The 20792-nt window shown below is 44.4% G+C and overlaps 1 pseudogene; it reads left to right on the plus strand.

Annotated features, from left to right (window-relative positions):
* The first annotated feature begins 2108 nt into the window (after positions 1-2108).
* On the plus strand, positions 2109-7657 carry LOC105053656 (GDSL esterase/lipase LTL1-like; annotated as a pseudogene).
* The last annotated feature ends 13135 nt before the right edge of the window (positions 7658-20792 follow it).

Raw genomic sequence — 20792 nt, forward strand, 5'->3', positions numbered from 1 at the left:
ATTATTTAAATCATAAATATTTTTAAAAAATTTAAATCTTTTTAAATAAAATCATAAAAATAAATTATTATGACGCTAATAACCGTCCGGTGAGGTAACAATTATTTTTTAGCTTTATCTAAATTTTTTTAATATATTTTCTTTGGAAACATTAGGGGCTTTGTTTGAATTGCCTTCCGTCCCTCCTTTCCAAATGATAAAAACAGCCTTTTGTCAAAATGTGATAAGCAATCATCCATTATTGGTCGTTAGTGAAACTTAACACTAAGCAGTGCATGAAGCAGAAGAGGAAAATATTCTGTAGGTCTAACTAATTAGGTAAATGTGCTTTTCATATGAGCTCTTTAGCATAAGCCTTCCTAAAAAAATTTAGTGATTATTCTTCAATTTTCAAGAGAGAGGGTACACTGCATTTTCAGTAAGACGTAATGCATGATAGAAGCACTTTAAGGCTGATTCAACATTGATGGCAGCAAACCATCAATATGGTAATGATAAAATTGAACTGCCTCTAGCTACCAACTTATTTGACTACATATATGACAATGAAAAGGTTAGAACTATACTATAAATGAAAATGAGAAAGTTGGAACTATACTGGAGTCTTATGTTGAAGGATATACATCCCTACATAAGCATGCATACATACATATAGATTGGTTTCCTTTAAATAAAGAAGTTGACATGATATTTTACTTGTTTAAGTTAATTTTGATCAATTTCAACAATTTACAAAAGAGAATTTGCAATATATTTATGATCCGGTCATCTTAATTACAATTTGGAAACATGGAAGACTATCCTTTTTTAGTAATTAACACCAAATTGAAGGTAGATGTGTCATCCTTCTATATCATGGAGGAGAATAGCTACCTTGCACTAGCTAATAAGTGAAGAGTTGGATGTCCAATAATCTGTTAGGTGCATCCTTAGCACTAAGATTAGAACCTTAATGCCAATTGTCGCTGGAATGCTGTTGTTATGCTCTTGTGGTTGCATCAATATCAACCGACGTTGGAGTAGTATATGGCTTAAAACATACCAGAAAATGTATATAGTGGAGCTTGGAGCTACTTGTATGAGAATTCAGGAATGAGCCTTCTATGTCCATGTATTCATCGATGTAACGTCTGAGACATGGAACAAAGGAGGTAACACAAGCTATCAACCACCTTGAAGGTGGGGAAGACTGCCGACTTCCTAATAGAGCAAGTAATTATTTGATTTTAATTACTTTCTCTGGCCCTTCTGTCCACTCTATTGATAAGAAGGTGGCAAAAGAAAGAGTTAATTATGCAAGAAGCCCTATATATGCCACCACCTTTGGCATTCATGTGGATATAGACTCCCCCCACAACCTCTAACTATTAGTGTTACCGTTGCGGCCAATCTCCTCGTCGCCTGGTCGTCGGAAATAAGCGCCTGCAAAAGAAGTCCTCACTGACCGAAGGTGGCTCCGGCGGGGACCCTCCGACGGTCAAGTCAGAGAGGAGACTAGGCAACAGTAGAAAAGAATCAAGAAGCTCAGCGAGAGAGAGAGAGCTAGAGAGAAAGAGTTCAGGGGTTGCGAAAAGAACCTCTACCAGCACTGTTGCTTTCCCTGTTTTATAGTAGGGCGCGGCATGGCACCGTCATTAATGGCGCAGACAATGGGAGAATTGTCAAATCGTCGAAGACTGTCAGAGTCGCCGTGGGGCTATCAAATCACTAGGGTTGACCCACGTCTTATGTGAGATAATGCCCAGGCGGCTATGCCGTACGCCGCTGTCAGGACGAACAGTCTCCAGCAGCCGTACGGCGTTTGAAGGAGTCGACCGGCTGTATGTCGGTGCCTGGTTAAGGAATGTCGGGTGAAAATCCAGGGGCCCTCCGACGGTCAGTCGGACACATTGTGGGAGTCGGATATCGGGCTCCATAGTTCGGCCAATCGGGAGCGGAGAAGGCCTGCCCGACCGACGTATATTCGGTCGGTCGGTGTCGGCAGTCGTCGGTCGGCAGAGTCGGACGCTGGTCAGGCGGGACCGATGATGAGTCGGCGTGAGGGGGACCGATCGGTATATCCAACAGTTACTACTGCCATCCAGTCAAAACCATCTCATTCTACAACCATGGATGCCTCTTTCCTTCTTGCCTTCTTGCTGTTTGGCCTAACAACACTAGGAACCCTTTCAACAACATTGGAGGCTCGAGCCTTCTTTGTTTTCGGTGATTCTCTCGTCGACAATGGCAATAACAACTACTTGGCAACCACAGCTCGTGCCGACTTGCCTCCTTATGGGATCGACTACCCGACTCGCCAACCCACGGGCAGATTCTCTAATGGGCTCAACATCCCTGATATTTATCAGTCAGGAGTCTCACTTAGCTTCTTCTATTGCATTGTTAATGAATGTTTCAGAGCATGTTTCTCTCTTTAATTTGATATGATCTATGTTTGCCATGTTTTTGACCAACAATTTCGATGTGTCTCAGGTGAGCACCTTGGTGCTGAACCTACATTGCCTTACCTCGGCCCTGAGCTCCGAGGACGAAAACTACTTGTGGGTGCCAACTTTGCATCAGCAGGGGTTGGAATTCTCCATGATACTGGAATTCAATTTGTAAGCCAAGTTATGGATTGTTTTCTTTCAAAGGTTGATGAACCTGCGACATAGATCATCTGATATTGGTTATGTTTGCAGGCAAACATTATTAGAATCAGCAGGCAGTTGCTATACTTTGAGCAGTACCAGCAAAGGCTAAGCTCGCTCATTGGACAGGCTCAGACAAAGCAACTTGTGACCAAGCTCTTGTGCTCATCACTCTTGGAGGCAATGACTTTGTCAACAACTATTTCTTGGTACCATTTTCTGCACGATCTCTCGAGTTTGCGCTTCCTGACTATGTTCGCTATTTAATCTCTGGATACAAGAAAATTCTTGCGGTACGTCTTCTTTGCCTTCTCAAAGTTTCATCCTTGCAGAGGATGGAAATCTAATACAAGAAAATATTATTCGTGATGTAACTACTTTTTTAGACCCTTTGTAACCTCCGTTGTATATATATTACTTTTTTCAATAAAGGATAGGTGGCTCCTTTCCCGGTCTCCTTCAACCATCAAAAAAAAAAAAAAAAAAGTTTTCTTGTTTTCGTTATCTATGTTATATGTTTTATGGCACTACACACGTATAAACTTTTATAAAACTTCTCAAAAAATAAAACTTCAAAACATAGAAATTTGGTTGCTATAAATTTTGTTAGGATTTGACGCATCGAGATTCAGCCCATATTGAGCCCACAGTGAGGTTCGCGGCGAAAAATGGAGTCCAACGAGACCAAGATCACCCGAAACGGAGCTCGGTGGAGGAGATACGAGCTTTTGAAGTCGGCACGACATTCGAGGCGGTGGAGACCGCGGGCGACCGGCGGCGGGCGGCAGCGGCGCGGCCGCAGCGGCGGCGCGGGACGCGCGATCCAGGCCCGTGCGGGACGTGCGACCCAGGCTCGCGGCCTAGGCGGGCGCGGCCCAGCGGGCGTGCCACCGGCGCGCGGCCCAGGCGCGCGCAGGCCAGCGTGCAGTGCGCCAGGTGGCACGGCCCAGTCCGCGCAGGCGCGGCCCAGGCCCGCGCGTGTGGGCCGGCCAGGCCCAGCGGCCTGCTGGCCCCTTTGCCCCGGTCCACCGTGGACCGAGCGGTCCACGGTGGGGCCTGTGGACCGTGGGGCATTTCCCACGCGTTTCTTGCGGTCCACGGTACTATTCATGGACCGGAGCGCGATTCGACGGCATGGGTGGCTCCCGATCTTGATCCGACGATCTGGACGTGATTTGGGTTGATTAAGGAGTCATAATCATGATCTAAGTCGTGATTAAGGTCTATAAAAGGCTCCTGTGACGAACAGAGGTGGGGATGGTTCGGATTTGCATCGTACGAAGTCCGTACGAACCCGAGAAGAGAGAGAGAGGCGAAGTGCTGAGAGAAAAGGAACAGAGGCTCCTGGACAGCGGTCGCCAGGTACTTCAGGGGTTCAGGGGGGTCTTCAAGAGAGAGAGAGCTTTTGTAAGGGAACTTCAAGTGAGAGAGAATTGGTGTACAAAGGTTGAGGGTGAGTCTCCTCTTGTAAAATTTTTTTTCATAGTGAAGTTTGCATGCCCCGTGGAGGCGAGCCCTTTTGTGGCTGATCCACGTATTTTGATTATTTTTTCTTTTGTTTTGTTTCTTCTTTCTTCCTGCTGCATCGCGTGGTACTGAAAAGATCTTGGGAGGTGGTGTCCTGGCCAGACATCCACCCAACAAGTGGTATCAGAGCAAGGCGGTATAAGGATGCAGATTGCAGTGGTAGTGAGCAAGACTGAAGATGGAAAGACAGGAACAATCAAGATGGAGATCAACAAGTTCGATGATAAGAGCAATTTCTCCTTGTGGCAGGCAAGGGTGAAGGACGTGCTCATCCAACAGGGGTTGATCGATGCTCTCTTGTGCGATGAGAAGCCGACCACCATGGAGGTGCGGGATTGGAAATGGCTACAGATGCAGATGGTGAGTACATCCGCATGTACCTGACGGATGAGGTGGTGATTCATGTGCTGAGCGAGACTCTCCCGACGGTGCTGTGGTCGAAGCTTGAGGAGTTGTACATGGCGAAGTCTCTCACCAACACTCTTTTCCTCTGAAGGCAGTTTTACCAACTGCGGATGACTGAGAAACAGAGCGTGCAGGAGCATTTGAGCCACTTTCAGAAGATCCTCACCGACCTTCTCAGCATTGGTGAGAATGTTGAGGAGAAGACCAGGGCGCTGGTTTTGCTGGCATCGCTTCCCCCTTCGTATGAGTCCTTGGTGACTGCTCTTCTAGTGGGGAAGAGCACTATCAAGATGGACGAGGTCACCGCGGCGATACTCCAAAACGAGGTTCTCAGGAGGGAGAACCCAACTTCGAGCTCAGGTGGCGGTAGCTCAGCTTTGGTGGCTTCTGGAGGAGCAGGAGGCGGTAGACGGAGCGACAGGAGATCGCAACGAGGGCGGTCTAAGTCCAAGAGGACTTGAGCAAAACCAGGTGTTACCGGTGTGAGGAGTTGGGGCATCTAGCCAGAGATTGCCCTCAACTTAAAAATCGGACGGTGGCTGCTGTAGCGACGGCCGGCAGTGATTCAGATGGAGATGTCCTGGAGATATCTGACGAGGTATCTACTTCTTCCCAGCAGTGGATATTATATTTTGCATGCCCTTATCATGTATGTTGCAAAGAGGAGCAGTTTGACTCCTTGGAGAACAGTGAGAGCACTGTATATCTGCCGGATGGATCGAGCTGTGCGATCAGAGGCATTGGGACGGTCAGCTGGAGGACACATGACGGTGCAGTGAGGAGATTGGGGGAGGTCCGATACATATCCAATTTCAGGTGGAATCTTATCTCACTTAGCAGACTGGATTCGAGAGGCTACAGGACGGTAGCTGGTGGAGGAATCCTGAGGGTGCTACGCGGTGATAGGATTGTGCTGGAGGGAAGAAGGGGAGCAGAGGACATTATTACCTAGCAGGGAGCCCAGTGTGAGGTGGAGCTTCGGGAGCCAGGTGGAGCCCAGAGTGAGGTGGAGCTTCAGGAGGTGGATCGGCACGAGACAGGAGACTCGGGAGGACGAGAGGCGACGTCGCAAGGTGAGATTCCTATTGCCGCAGGATGATGCCTCAAGCAGGTCTCAGGTCAGGAGGAGCACAGCATATGACGGAGATGGGATCGAGCAGCCTGGCTCGACTCCCATATTTGCCCATCCATGATCAGCAGGCGACTGCCCCAGGGCATGGGGCGAGGAGATCCAGAAGCTCTCAGAGTTTGGAGGAGGCCGAATATCGAGTCGAGGTGGAGATTGTTAGGATTTGACGTCTCGAGATTCAGCCCACATTGAGCCCACAGCGAGGTTCGCGGCGAAAAATGGAGTCCAACGAGACCAAGATCACCCGAAACGGAGCTCGAATGGAGGAGATACGAGCTTTTGAAGTTGGCACGACATTCGAGGCGATGGAGGACCGCCGGCGACCGCGGCAGCGGTAGCGGCTCGGCCGCAGGCGGCGGCGCGCGGGACGCGCGACCTAGGCCCACGGCCCAGTAGGGCGCGCGGCCCAGTCCGCGCGCAGGCGCGGCCCAAGCCCGCGCGCGGGCCGGCCCAGGCCCAGCGGCCTGTTGGCCCCTTTGACCCGGTCCACCGTGGACCGAGCGGTCCACCGTGGACCGAGCGGTCCACGGCGGGGCCTGTGGACCGCGTGGGCGTTTCCCACGTGTTTCTTGCGATCCACGGCACTATTCCGTGGACCGGAGCGCTATCCGACGGCATGGGTGGCTTCCGATCTTGATCCGACGGTCTGGGATGTGATTTGGGTTGATTAAGGAGTCCTAATAATGATTTAAGTCGTGATTAAGGTCTATAAAAGGCTCCTGTGACGAACAGAGGTGGGGATGGTTCGGATTTGCACCGTACGAAGCCTGTACGAACCCGAGAAGAGAGAGAGAGGCGAGAGTGCTGAGAGAGAAGTAGCAGGAGGCTCCTGGACAGCAGTCGCCAGGTACTTCAGGGGTTCAGAGGGGTCTTCAAGAGAGAGAGAACTTTTGTGAGAGAACTTCAGGTGAGAGAGAATTGGGTATACAAGGGTTGAGGGTGAGGTCTCCTCTTGTAAAATTTTTTTTTCATAGTGAAGTTTGTATGCTCCGTGGAGGCGAGCCTTTTGTGGTTGATCCACGTATTTTGATTGTTTTTTCTTTTGTTTTGTTTCTTCTTTCTTCCTGCTGCATCGCGTGGTACTGAAAAGATCTTGGAAGGTGGTGTCCTGGCCAGACATCCACCCAATAAATTTGAATTGGAGTTTGATGTCAACAACCTCTGGCCAACAACTAGTGGTCCTAGTAATGAATCACTAATCATTTCAACATTGTCAAAAAATTGGTTTAAACTCAATATTGAAATAATGGAACTAGTAAAGGAAACAGCTAATCTTTAACAAGGTCCGTAATGTAGGCTTTGATTGCCCTGGTAAACCTTGGCACATGAAAGGCTTTAAAGGAAAACAATCACTATTGCTCCAGTTTTTGATACATCGTTTCTGTCCAATTTCAGAGACTATATAAATTAGGTGCTCCTCGAGTTCTCGTCACTGGAACTGGTCCTCTTGGCTGTGCTCCGGCAGAGCTTGCTCAAAGAAGTCTGAATGGTGATTGTCACCCTGAGATGCAGAGAGCTGCAGACCAATTCAATCCTCTGTTGGTCCAAACTTTAAATAAACTAAACAGCCAATTTGGATCAGACATTTTTATCTCGGCCAATGCTTTCAGGACGCATATGGACTTCATATCAGATCCAAGGCGTATGGTAAGAAAAATTATGGATACTTATCACTAACTTCATCCCCATTCATTCACTTGATGTTAACAATGTGTTTTATAAAAAAATTTCAGGTTTTGTCACATCAAAAGTTGCATGTTGCGGGCAAGGGCCTTACAATGGGCTTGGATTATGTACTGTGGCATCAAACTTATGTGCCAGCCGCAGCTTGTATGCCTTTTGGGATGCATTCCATCCCACAGAGAGAGCAAATCGGATCATTGTGAGCCAGTTCATGATTGGTTCCGCCGAGTACATGAACCCCATGAACTTGAGCACCATTTTAGCCATGGATGCAAGAACTTAGCGTCTCGGGAACTGATTTGTTGTGTTGAAAGTCTAGCATGTCCAGTGTTTCATTTTAGAGGTACTTCAGAATTGTTGCCTAAGGTTTCATGCATAAGTTGGCAAATGATCGATACATCGATCTGTAGCCTCTCAGAATATTGGATTTGATGTATGATAATTGGGATACCTTGGTCGTTTGGTGGATTAAATATTGTGTGAATTGGTCTTGCAGGCAAGGATGAAGCATAATTTTAACAAGACAGTACTTGATCATCAAGTATTGTCCCAACTACTTCATCAAAAGGAGAAAAAAAAAAAATTATGGTCCCAACTATCTAATTGGTGTTGATTTATGAATCACAACTGACCAAACACTTTTTCACACTACCTCTGACCGTTTGATAATTTAGAGTTTTTTTTCTCCCCTCCAGTCCCTACAATTTCCATCTATCTTCCCCAATATCTTAGGCTCCTCTCCCTTCATTCTCCCAGAAAAACCAAGTGGTGGAAAAACTAGCACCATTTCAATAAGAAAATGGCATGGCATAATAAGAAACCGATCAGGGAAATATATGCCATTCAGTCCAACCCAAAGCCTGAGCAAAAAGAAAGGTTCAGAACGAGAAGTCAAGACAAGAACACTTTTTTTTTATGGTAAGTCTACACAAGAACTCGGCAAACGATCCTGGCCTTTACCAGGCTGAAGAGCCAAAATCCTTCTACAAAGGAAACCATAGCTAACAAGAGGCAGTGAACACAAATAAAGCTGTTCTCAATACTGAATATCTTTTTGTTGCCGTATTCTTCTTATGATTGATATGTAGGAACTGAATATTTCTCAGTTCTCCTTTTTTCTTACTCTCTCGTCAAAATTTTTCTCAATTGAATAAATTTTAGGTGGCTAAGCTTCCCTTCATTTGTTGTTGGCAACAGGATCTATCTGGAACATCTGGTACGAGTTGATCATATTCCCGTTTGTTCCTCTCAGAGGAGGATTTCCTCTTAAAGAAGGTAATATCTTTATTGAGGATAATTTCTGATTCTTACTTTTCATTGTTCTCCAATAGGAGTATATATAGATTACAAAGTCTAGCTATTGTAGCAATTACAAGAAGAAGGAATATCTCGATTACATACTAAGTAAAGAGAAACCAAATGTAGAATAGCTAAACAAGGAGAAAGACCAAATAGGAGTGCCAGCCAAATATGAATATGTGTTGACTTGCTAAACATAGAAAAGAGCCAAATAAGAGTGCAAGCCAAAATAGAATGTTGGGTTGGAATGAGTGTGTGCTGATACACCCCCTCAAGATGAAGAATCGGGAGCACGAATCTTCAGCTTGTCCCTTAGAAACCTAAAACGGGAGGTACCCAAGGGCTTGGTGAGAATATCGGCAAGCTGATCTTGGGTGGAGATGAACTGAACAGATAGTTGATGTCTTGCAACACGTTCACGAACGAAATGAAAATCAATTTCGACATGCTTCGTGCGAGCATGGAAAACAGGATTGGCCGATAGATAAGTGGCCCCAATATTGTCACACCATAGAATCGGGGGATCATGTAAGGGATGGCCAAGTTTCTGAAACAATGACTCAAGCCAGATAAGTTCAGCTGATGCATCTACTAAGGCTTTATATTCAGACTCTGTGGACGAGCGGGCAACTGTTTTCTGTTTACGAGATGCCCAAGAAATGAGGTTGGGGCCGAGAAAGATTGCATAGCCTCCAGTGGAACGCCTATCAGTCCCACTACCTGCCCAATCTGCATCCGAGAAAGCTTGGAGAGAGCGAGAGGTGGATCGGCGAATGTGTAACCCATGATCAGCTGTAGCTTGAAGGTACCGCAAGATGTGTTTGACCATAATCCAGTGATCAGTATTAGGAGACTGCATAAACTGACATACTTTATTCACTGCAAAGGAAATATCCGGACGTGTCAATATAACATACTGAAGAGCCCCAACAATGGAGCGATACTGTGTGGGGTCCGGATGGGGAGCACCCCCTGAATCAGAATCCTTTGTCATGGCCATTGGGATCTGAACAGGTTTACAATCAACCATGCCTGCCTTTAAAAGAAGATCTTTAATGTAGCGATTTTGAGATAATAATAATCCAGTAGAGTTCCGAACAACCTCAATTCCTAAGAAAAAATGGAGATCACCAAGATCCTTAATAGAAAATTCCTTAGCAAGCTGTTGAAGGAGAAGAGAGATCTGACTGGAGTCATTGCTGGTTACCAAAATATCATCAACATAGATGAGCACATAGAGGACATGAGACCTCATCCTTAAAATGAATAAAGAAGGATCAGTTTTGCTGGCAACAAACCCTAGTCGGAGAAGAAACTGGGAGAGACGGTGAAACCAGGCACGGGGTGCTTGTTTTAACCCATATAAAGATTTGTGGAGATGACAGACATAATCTGGATGGTCGCGGTCCTCAAACCCTAGCGGTTGGGATATGTAGACTTCTTCTGTTAGGTTGCCATGTAAAAAGGCATTATGAACATCTAATTGTCAGATGGACCAACCTTGAGAGATTGCAATACTTAGAATAGATCGAATGGTGGTAGGTTTGATAACCGGACTGAATGCCTCGTTGTAGTCGAGGCCAAGTTGCTGATTGAACCCTTTAGCAACTAGACGCGCTTTGTAACGCTCGAGAGACCTATCAGCTTTTCTATTGATCCTGTACACCCATTTACACCCATCAAATTTTTTTGATGAGATGAACGTGGAACAAGAGACCACGTACCATTACGAATTAAGGCATTAAATTCTTCAGTCATTACAGCACGCCACTTAGAGTGTTTAGAGGTTTGAGTAAAGCAAGTAGGTTCTATGGTGAGGATAGTGATGGTGAGGGCGGATGGCTGGTTGGAACGGGATCGAAGTACCATGGAATGTGACGGGTGGGTTAGGCAGGTGGGTCAGGGGAGGTTTTGTCTTGCTGGGAGCTAGTTGTAGGGGAAGGCGTAGGAAGGGAAGGTTTTGCTGATGTGAAATTGCAATAGAGGTCAGTAAGTAATCTGGTCCGAACAGGTGCAGAGTCGTTAATGCTAAAAGGGCTTGGAGTGGGATCGGTCATAGGAAAAGGTGTTGAGGCAGACCGAGAAAAGGGGGATGCAGCCGATGATGAGTTGGACAGACGATGCAAAGAAGAATGTGAAATCGGTGGAGGAATGGATGGTAGTGGGGTGGCCTCTTGTAGAGGTTGAAGTAATGTAACGCCCCAAGGTGGGGAAGAGGGAGATGATGGTGGTGGACAAGTTAATGAAGATTGAGATTGAAAAGGAAAGGTAGATTCGTCGAAGCGAATGTGCCTAGCGATATATATACGATTTATTTTTAAATCGAAACATCGATAGGCACTATGAGAGGGACTATAGCCGAGAAACACACACGGTTGAGACCGATACTCCATTTTATGTCGAGTGTAAGGACGAAGAAGAGGATAGCAAAGACACCCAAAAATTCATAAGAAGGTATAGGATGGTGGTTTGTTGTGAATGAGTTCGAAGGGAGATACATCACTAGAGACTTTAGATGGCATCCTATTAATGAGAAAAACAGTCGTTTCAAAGGCATAGTGCCAGTATGACATGGGCACGGATCCATGAGCAAGAAGGAATAGGCCAGTTTTCGTAATATGACGGTGACGACGTTCGACAGCCCCTTGTTGCTCGTGGGTGTGAGGAGTAGCAACACGATGGGTAATGCCAATTTTACGAAAAAATTGAGGAAGAGAGCAAAATTCTCCTCCCCAGTCAGTTTGGATTGATTTAATAGTACGAGAAAAATACCGTTCAACCAAGACTTGAAATTGTAAGAAAGTAGAAAATACATCAGATTTGTGCATTAATGGATAAAACCAAATATATTTACTTTGATCATCAACAAAAATTATGTAGTAGCGGTGTCCTAACAAAGATGGAGTAGGGAAAGGACCCCAAATATCACTATAAATAAGATCTAATGAAAATTGACTGCGACGATGGGATGGAGGTAAATGCAACTTACTAGACTTGCCTAATTGACATGAGGGACAAAGGGGATGAAGATGTGCCGACTTGCAGGGTAGATTATTGATCTTCACCATGGAGCGAAGCAAGCGATAATGGGGATGGCCCAAACGGTTGTGCCAGCCATCAAGAGTGGTGCTCTCGGCTACGTGAACAGATGCAGACAACGGAGAAGGGCTGGAATGGAGAGTGTATAATCCTCATTTACTCAGACCGGATAACACTATGGTCTTGGTAGTTCGATCCTTCACAAGAAAATGAGAGGGATGAAATTCAAAAAAGATATTGTTGTCTTTTGCAAACTGTTGTACGGAAAGTATATTTTTAGAAATAGAAGGAACGTGTAAGATGTTAGATAACTGAAAAGAAAGAGAAGAGTAGGGAGAGGAAAAAGAACCATGACCAATATGTGATATATGTAATCCCTTACCATTGCCTACATGCACCTGATCAGGACCAGTGTACTCATCATAGGAGGACATAGAATGAATGTCAGGAGTGATATGGTGAGATGCTCCTGTATCTGGGTACCAAGTGAGGGCAGTGGAGGGGTGAGGGGTAGGGAGAAGTGGTGGATTAGGGTGATGTTGAGATGGATTTGGATTTGGATATGGTGAATATGAGAAATTGGCATTGGGTTGTGGAGAGGAAAAGTATGGATATGGTTGCTGAGGGCGATAGAAGCAGGTGGCATTAGAGTGGTTGTTACGATTGCAAAATGAACACCATTGAGAACCACGGCCACCAGGTGGACCAAAACGACCACGACCTCGACCAAACTTGCCACGTCCTCCACGACCTCGAGTAAAGCCATGGTCAATAGAGGGCCTAGGGTCATTAGAAGAATGGACAAACCGTTGAGCAGTATTGACGGTAGGATTGGTAAAAGTGGCATCGCAACAGTTAATTTTCTAAATGCCCGCATGCTTTCATGGCTAAGTAACAGCCCATGAAGTTCAGTGTATGTCGGAGGGGTGTGTCGGTTGAGAATGCCAGGGACCGCATCTTGTAGATCATCACATAGAGCACGCAATACATGAAGATTAAATTCGGTTGGCTTGAGGGCATTACCAGAGGCAGCAAGTTCATCAGCCACAGCTTTGGCACGTCGGAGCAGAGAGGTGACGGTCTCATCTGGCTTTTGACGTAGATTCTGCAACTCTAGATACAGAGACATGAGCCTGGTAGGAGATGCTGAACCAAAGGCTTCATGAAGAGTGGTCCAACACTCAAAACTAGTCTCTTTGTCAAGAAGAAGAGGAACCAAATCTTCAGATAATGAAGCAACAAGAAGGCTTATGAGTTGGGCATCTTGTTATTGTCAAGCAGTAGCGGCAATCGGATCGATGGGCTGTGGGTGAGAACCATCAAGGAACCCAAACAGGCCTTGACCCTTTAAGAAGGGAGTAATTTGCTTTCTCCAGATTAAAAAATTGGATGCATTTAATTTGATAGATAGAAAATGCTGTGCCGATGGAAAGGTGAGAGGGGTCGTTGTGTTGGGTGGAGGAGGAGAAGAGGGATTGGAGGAGGTGGAGATAGATGAACTGATGGCCATGAGAGAGCACAGAAGGAGGAAGAAGAAGAGATGCTTGTTGGAGCTTCAAGGCTCTGATACCATAAAGAAGGTAATATCTTTATTAAGGATAATTTCTGATTCTTACTTTTTATTATTCTCTAATAGGAGTATATATAGATTACAAGGTCTAGCTATTGTAGCAATTACAAGAAGAAGGAATATCTCGATTACATACTAAGTAAAGAGAAACCAAATGTAGAATAGCTAAACAAGGAGAAAGATCAAATAGGAGTGCCAGCCAAATATGAATATGTGTTGACTTGCTAAACATAGAAAAGAGCCAAATAAGAGTGCAAGCCAAAATAGAATGTTGGGTTGGAATGAGTGTGTGCTGATACCTCTAATGAAATAGATGAATTTAAGAATTAAGAGGATTTCCTGTAAAAAAATATTGGGTGGATGTCTGGTCAAGACACCACTTCCCAAGATCTTTTCGGTACTGCACGATGCAGCAGGAAGAAAGTAGAAACAAAACAAAAACAATCAAAATACGTGGATCAGCCACAAAAGAGCTCACCTTCACGGGACATGCAAATTTCACTATGAAAAAGAAATATTACAAGAGGAGATGTTACCCTCAACTCTCATACATCCAATTTCTCTCTCACAGAAAGTTTCTCCTTACAAAAGCTTTCTCTCTAGGAAGATCCTTCTGAACCTCTGAAGCGACCGTTGTCTGCTGTCCAAAAATCTCCCTGAAGCTCTTTTTCTCACAGTACCACACGTCTCTCTCTCTTCAAGAGTACGGTCACCTCTGAAGCCCATGTGCATCCATGGTTTCTTCTCCCGTGAAAAACCAAGCCACAACCACCACCAAAGCCATTGTTCCCTATGCAGGCTCTTTTAAAGGCATTAAACACCTCTTAGATTAGGATTAGGAATCCTAATCAAGCTTAAAAACCTCTCCGACCGTTGGATCAAGACCGCAAGCCTCCTAGAGCCGTTCGATCGCAATCAGTCTATGGAATAGCACCATGGACCATGCGAAATGCATGGGAAATGCCCACACGGTCCACGCACTGGGTCATGGACCATCCGGTCTAGGTGGACCGGGGTACAGGCCCTAGGCGCGGCACCTGGGCCGCGCCTGCACCGGGCGCCTGGGCCCGGGCCGCGCCCTGCGTGCACACCTGGGTCGGGCCGCACCCTACGTGCTTGGCCCGCGTGCTGCCGCATGCTGAGCGGCATCTCGCCTCCTGCGGCCGCGCCGCCACCGCTCTGCCAACCCGCCGCTGGCCGTCGGTGATCCTCCATCGCCTCAAGTTTCGTGCAAGCTTTAAAAGCATGTATCTCGGCCATCTAGACTCCATTTGAGATGATGTTGGTCTCGTTGGACTCTATTTTTCGTGGCAAACCTCGCTGTGGCTCAATGTGGATCGAATCTTGAGGTATCAAATCCTAACAATCTCCACCTCGACTCGATATTCGACCTCCTCCTAACTCTGAGAGTTTTTGGATCTCCTCGCCCCATGCCCTGGGACAATCACCTGCTGATCATGGATGGGCAAATATAGAAGTCGAGCCAGGCCACTCAATTTCATCTCCGTCGTATGCTGTGCTCCTCTTGACCTGAGACCTACTCGGGGCATCATCCTGCGGCAATAGGAATCTCACCTTGCGACGTCGCCTCTCTTCCTCCCGAGTCTTCTGTCTCATGCCTAATCCATCTCCACCTAAAGCTCCACCTTGCTCTGGGCTCCACCTGGCTCTTGAAGCTCCACCTCGCACTAGGCTCCCTACCAGGTAATAATATCCTCTACTCCCCTTCTTCCCCTCCAGCACAATCCTATCACCGCATAGCACCCTCAGGATTTCTCCACCAGCTACCGTCCTGTAGCCTCTCGAATCCAATCTGCTAAGTAAGATAAGACTCCGCTTGAAATTGGGTATGTATCGGATCTCCCCCAATCTCCTCACTACACCATCATGTGTCCTTCAGCTGACCGTCTCGATGCCTCTGATTGCACAGCTCAATCTATCTGGCAGATATACGATGCCCTTATTATTTTTCAAGGAGTCAAACTGCTCCTCTCTACAACATACATGATGGATGCATGCAGAATCTAATATCCACTGCTGGAAAGAAGTAAATACCTCATCAGATATCTCTAGGATATCTCCCTTTGAATCGCTGCCGGCTGTCGCTACAGCAACCACCGTCCGATTTTTGAGTTGAGAGCAATCTCTGGCTAGATGCCCCAACTCCTCACATTGGTAATATCTGATTTTGCTCAAATCCCTCCTGGACTTGGACCGCCCTCGTCGCGATCTCCTGTCGCTCCATCTCTTGCATCCTACTTCTCCAGAAGCCACCAAAGCTGAGCTACCACCACCTGAGCTCGAAGCCAGATTCTCTCTCCTGAGAACCTCATTCTGGAGTATCGCCGCGGTGACCTCGTCCATCTTGATGGTGCTCTTCCCCACTAAAAGAGCAGTCACCAAGGACTCATACGAAGGGGCAAGCGACGCTAGCAAAACCAGCGCCCTGGTCTTCTCCTCAACATTCTCATCAACGCTGAGGAGATCGGTGAGAATCTTCTGAAAGTGGCTTAGATGCTCCTGCACACTCTATCCCTCAACCATCCGCAGTTGGTCAAACTACCTCCAGAGGAAAAGAGTGTTGGTGAGAGACTTCGCTATATACAACTCCTCGAGCTTCGATCACAGCACCACCTCGCTCAGCACATGGATCACCACCTCATCCGCTAAGTACATGCGGATGGTACTCACCGCCTATATTTGTAGTCATTTCCAATCCCACACCTCCATTGTGGTCGGCTTCTCACACAAGAGAGCATCGATCAACCCCTGTTGGATGAGCACGTCTTTCACCCTTGCCTGCCACAAGAAGAAATTGCTCTTTCCATCAAACTTGTTGATCTCCATCTTAATTGATCATGTCTTCTTCATCTTCAGTCTTGCTCACCACCGCTGCAATCTGCATCCTTATATCACCTCACTCTGATACCACTTGTTGGATGGATGTCTGGTCAGGATACCACCTCCCAAGACCTTTTCGGTACTGCGCGATGCAGTAGGAAGAAAGAAGAAATAAAATAAAAATAATCAAAATACGTGGATCAGCCACAAAAGGACTTGCCTCCATGGGGCATGCAAACTTCACTATGAAAAAAAAAATATTACAAGAACAGATCTCACCCTCAACCCTTGTACATCCAATTTCTCTTTCACAGAAAGTTTTTCCTCACAAAAGCTCTCTCTCTAGAAAGACCCCTCTGAACCCCTGAAGTGACTGCTGTCTGCTGTCCAAAAACCTCCCTGAAGCTCTTTCTCTCACAGTACCATACGTCTCTCTCTCTCTTCAAGGGTACGACTCCTTTGAAGCCCGTGCGCATCCACGGTTTCTTCTCCCAAGAAAAACCAAGCCACAACCACCACCAAAGCCATTGTTCCCTATGCAAGCCCTTTTAAAGACCTTAAACACCTCTTAGATTAGGATTAAGAATCCTAATCAAGGTTAAAAAACCTCTCCGACCGTTGGATCAAGATCGCAAGCCTCCCAGAGCCGTCTGATCATGATCGATCCACAGAATAGTACCGTAGATCGTACGAAACGCATGGAAAAAACCAATGCGGTCCTCGCACTGGGCCATGGACCATCCGGTCCACGATGGACCGGGGTACAGGCCCTAGGCACGGCGCCTGGGCCCGGGCCGCACCCTGCGCGCATGCCTGGGCCCGGCCACGCGCCCGTGCGCGGGCCGCACCTTGTGCACCTGGCCCGCATGCTACCGCACGCTGAGCGGCGTCCTACCTCCTGCAGTCGCGCCGCAGGCCGCCGGCGGTCCTTCATCGCCACGGATTCTGTGCAAGCTTCAAAAGCACGTATCTCGACCATCCGGACTCCATTTGAGGTGATGTTGGTATTGTTGGACTTCATTTTTCGTCGCGAACCTCGTTGTGGGTTCAATGTAGATCGAATCTCAAGACGTCAAATTCTAACAAAAAAAATCTATAAAAATCTCTCCCACCATATTGCTCGAGTCATGGTGGCAGCCATGCATGCAATTCCAATCAATCCTTTTCGAGGACTTCCCATGAATGGAAGAACATTCTAGCATCACTTCCACCATTGTGGAAATAGAAATTGTTAAGTAAAAGATTTTGAATTTTGGGAGGATATATCGCCAAAAGACTTTTCTCTTTGCCAATTCTATCCTCACCTTGTTAGAATGCAGCAAAGGGAACGTCATAGTTGCTTTACAAGGGAATTATTGCAGCCCAATATGGAGAACCAAAGTTAGGCTTCCACTACCAAGAATGGCAATGACAGAGCTCATTTCCATGGTGGATATTCTACTAATCTATATGCCTTCCACTCAAACTGATGCCATTTGGAGACAGAGAGAACTCTTCAGCCCACCAGTGCATTTCTCTCTATGGTCTGATTAATAGTGTCTTAACAGCCCTTTCCTTCTTATTATATGTTCATCTTCAAAATATCTAGATGGGTTGCCAAAAGAAACATGGATTCTTGTGGAAAGGGAAGGAGGTGTAGAATGGAACACTAAACGTAGTAGATTGATCATGATGCTGGCCCAAAATCAAAAATAAATACCAATGTAAAAAAAATAATTATAGAAAAATAAAAATTGGAAGAGAAAATAATTTATTAAAAGAAAAATAAATATCAAAATATCACAAAAGTGCCTAACGAAGGAGTCTCCACATGCATAAATAATCTCTCCTCTCTTTTTTGTCTACACCCTTCTCTATGATTTTCCACACACTAAAGAGAAACTAAGAGTCCTTTTAAATAGACCATCATATGGGTGGGAGTTCGACTCCTTTGGCTCACAAAATAAAATCCACTGCAATACAAACTTTTAGTCCTATTTCAAATAGAACATACAAAAAATAAATAAATAAATAAATAATCTTAGTTGGACATGTAATGATTCTCAACACTTTTCCTCATTGAGAAGTCCATACTGACAATGTTGAAGTTATTGATATCATGAAGTACCATCATAGCCATCTCCATCATCGCCGAAGTAATAACAACATGTAGTAATTTGTCGAACCAATAATTAAATAGCAAAACTTTTTAATTGGCTCAAATAATAATTCCTTTGCTGGCTTGTCCTTTTCGATGCATATATTGAAGATGATGATATCCTATAGTACTTCATCTCAGCACCAACTCTATAGTCATGATGTCGAGATTTCTTCGAGCATCCAGCTCATCTCAATGAACATCAAGTTATAGATTGTAATAACTATAAGTATCGATCATTACCTACACATAAGTAAAATTAAAAGCAAAAATTTGATCATGTCCACATGCCCCTGCTTGGGTTGCTTCAAGTATCTGCCTATAATTGAGTTTTTCTGAATATGGAATCAACTTCTCATGCATAGAGTCTTCTAACAGCCAAAACCTTAGAGTAGCTTCAGAATCAACTAGTACAAAGATACAATAAGAATCATCTCCACCAAGCATATCTTCTTATTCTTTGATTTCTAAAATTACTTCCAATTTAGCTAGTTCTTCATCTTCATGACTCACTAAATCCACATAAGAAACATCTAAATTTTGGATAGGTTCAATATAATACTCTTTTGCATGATTTGATTCCTTGTTAGGGATCTCTATAACTAGATCAAACTTTAGCATCTTTGACTCTTCCTAAGAAATTTCAAAATCCATGAATTTTTTAATTACAATCTCTTTTGAACTTGATGTGGTAGCCATCTGATCAAACTTTTCTTGTTCAAGATTTTTTTTGGACTTGATTGATCCTCAACCTGATCCACCTTGTCATACTCTGAATCTTCAGAACTTGATCAGTCTCTAACTGATTAGGCTCCTACTATTTTAAATCTTCATCTTTAAACCAATTTTGTTCCTCTTCGAAATTTTTAGAAAAGCCTGAAATGAGAATCCACTCTTCAGATAATTTTTTATTGTGATTTTTTACATTACTAGAATTTAGGTAGATAGCTGCAAGAATATCCCATACTTTCTTTGGCTCTTTTGCATCTCTTGAATATGAAGATAATTTTCTTTATCAACTGTAATTTAAAGAATCTATATTACCTTTCTACATTTCAGATTCTATCTTCTTCTCACCATCTCATTTGTTGGCATCATATTTGACTTCTCCAAAATATCCATAAATCTTAGCCTTTCAAATAAGCTCTAACAAGAGTTTTTCAATATAAATAATAGGTGTTGTTCAACATACGAAGACAAGTGGTAGTGGTAAAAGTAGTCTTACTAATGTTGGTAAGATCAGGCATCTCGTAGTTAAACCTATTGATAGAGATAGTAATAGCATTGACCATGATAATTCATCTCCTAAATCACTAAAAAGAGTCTATATGCTTATACCATCGTAAAATGAATTACTAAAAGCTCTTCAACTACAACAAGATACAAATATAGGAATACCAACAATCAAGTTGTCACTCCAGAAAAAAGCACTCCAAATAAATTTGATCGAAGCTGCAAACCACTCAACCACTTTCCAAGCCTATGACTCTAATATCATGTAGAGCCACAAACATGAAAATCTTCACTCTGATACCATATAGAATAGTATGCTACACATAGTAGATCGATTGTACCAGCTCAAGATCTAAAATAAATAGTAAATGAAAAAATATTTATGGAGAATCGTAAGAAAAAATAATTATAAAAGAATAAAAAATTGAGAGAGAAAAATAATTTATTCAAAGAAGAATAAATATCAAAATCTCACAAAAAGTGCCTCGCAAAGGAGTCTCCACATGTATAAATAATCTCTCCTCTCTCTTTCTCCACACCCTTCTTTATAGTTTTCCACGGAGACACCAACGGTTCTTTTAAATAGACTACCATATGGGTGGGAGTTTGACTTCTACTTTGACTCACAAAACAAAGTCCACTGCAATTCAAACTCTTAGTCCTATTTAAATAGAACACACATAAAAAAATAAATAAATAAAGAGAGTCCTAGTTGGACACGCAATGATTCTCAACAGGAGGTTGTCAATGGATTTCATTGTTCAGTAAATTAGGATAGTTTATGCAGGAAAAAGAAAGAAGGGGATTTGAGATTAAAAAGCACTAGGAATTTGAATTTTTGCCTTACTTTGCAAAATGGGCTTGGAAATCAATTAAAGGATAGGATACATCATGGTTGAAGTCGATCAACAAGGCTTATTACTCTCCCAAGAAACTTGGGATACATATCAGATGATCTTTAGCCAATCTCTTACCTCTTGGAGGACATTAGCAAAGAATTGGATACATTTTAGAACCGCATATCCTTCATACTGGGTAATGGTGAAACCACCCGCTTCTAGGAGGAATTCTTCAGATGCATCACACCGGAGGTGGCACAAGTTAACATGGAATATTAAGCCTCAATGAATCAAGGTAGCTTAAACTTTTGCTAGACTTTCTCCAATATTAGAGCTTCAAAATTGCAAACATGCTGATGTGGAAGCTTACCAAAAAAGTAACTTTATTGTTAATTCATACTACAAGTTCATCAACCGAGGTGGTATTCTCTGTCCATTTCATAAAGCAATATGGAAGGCA

The sequence above is a fragment of the Elaeis guineensis genome, chromosome 11, assembly GCF_000442705.2.
Source record: "Elaeis guineensis isolate ETL-2024a chromosome 11, EG11, whole genome shotgun sequence".
NCBI lineage: Eukaryota > Viridiplantae > Streptophyta > Magnoliopsida > Arecales > Arecaceae > Elaeis > Elaeis guineensis.